Raw genomic sequence first — 1,560 nt, 5'->3', positions numbered from 1 at the left:
ATCCGGATTCTTCCGTGTTTCTATTAACATCTTATTAAGAGAGTCCGAAAAAGGAAAACACACTTGAGATCTCTGTCGTTTAGTAAATACTACCTCATCATTTGTCAGAGGTTCTTCAGTCTCTGGAAACTTCAGAGACTGACGCACCGCCCTGATGAGATTATCAATGCCTGGGCTGTCAATATCCTCACTATCTGACTGCTGGTCCAATTCGCCTCCCTCATGCTCATCTTGCGCACTGAGGTCTGGCATAGAATCGTCAGAATGCAACATAGCAGAAACTGGTAAATTATAAGATAAATGAAAATTATCCCTTCCACCCAAAGTTGACTTTGACCTTGGCAAAGACTGAGAACCTTCTGGCATCCTTGGCGGACTCACCCGAGACTCAGATTTTGCCGCCTCCCGCTCGTGGCGAGCGGCGGCCAATTCTGATTGCAAGCCAGCCATTATATCCGCTAACATTGCCCATTGAGGATCCGGGGAAGAAATCGGAATAGAAATCGGAGTAGAAATCGTATTTGTATCTGAATTCACAAAACATACTGTACATGTGGTAGAACCATCCGGTAACACACTCTTACAGATATTGCAGTGAAACTGCTTTTTTGTTTTTGCTGGTGCCTTACTCATTATGCAGACACATACAATATACAAAGACAGACAGCTCGCACGACTCAGTAAAATTGTTACTAAGGTGTGTCTATATATGGCCGAAGTGCAGTGCACGTGGTCAGTACTATATGAAACCTGATCCAAAATTCCCACTAACACCCCTGCGCCATCCGGTGGAGTAGTGTTGTAGTACAGGAACGTTCTGGAATCATAAACAGGAAGCATGGTTAAAATGGGCCCCATGCCATGCTTACAGTCAGAAACACAGTTCAGGTTATAAAGACATGTGTAAAGCCATATATAACCTGCCCCCTGTTAATATAGGCTCTGTAATATTCTTGTAACACCATGCAGCCTTGCCTATACTGCTGCTGCCATGGGTATTTACTCCCCCTCACCCCCCCTGCAGCTGAGTTGCCTGAGGACAGACTACTCCCCCTCTTTGAGCTCCGTGTACCGCTGTCTTTCCAGCGGACAGGAGCGTGGGTGCAGGGAGCCGGGGAGCGGATGCCGGTAGCAGGGGAGCGCGGCGTATAGCGCCGAGGAGCTCAGGAAGTGCGGCCGGCGTCTCTGAGTGACGTGCGGCCGCTCGGAGCGGCGGCCTCAGTAAGCATCGGCGTCAGGAGCGGCTGTGGCGGGCGCTGAGTACCGTGGAACGGCTGGGGCGGGCGGCCGGGTGCGACGGTAAAGAAGCACGTACCCCACACAGCGAGGTGGCAGCGTGAGCTGACCGCCCTGTCCCCCCAGCATACCTGATCTCCTGTAGCGAGGGCTATGACGGGGCTTCTTCTGTAAGCTCCGTCCAGCCTTTCCTGCAGCTCAGAGACAGAGATGCTATTGGCTGTGAGGGTGCTCTGTGTGAGGACCGACACGCCAGTAGCTGCTTCTTGCAGCATGCACTATCCCGGACCAAGCTTCTTGCTAAGCTGGGAAGGGATGTGCTGA

The sequence above is a fragment of the Pseudophryne corroboree genome, chromosome 7, assembly GCF_028390025.1.
Source record: "Pseudophryne corroboree isolate aPseCor3 chromosome 7, aPseCor3.hap2, whole genome shotgun sequence".
In the NCBI taxonomy this organism is placed as follows: Eukaryota; Metazoa; Chordata; class Amphibia; order Anura; family Myobatrachidae; genus Pseudophryne; species Pseudophryne corroboree.
The sequence above is the reverse complement of the archived record's forward strand: the minus strand, read 5'-3'. Positions refer to the sequence as shown.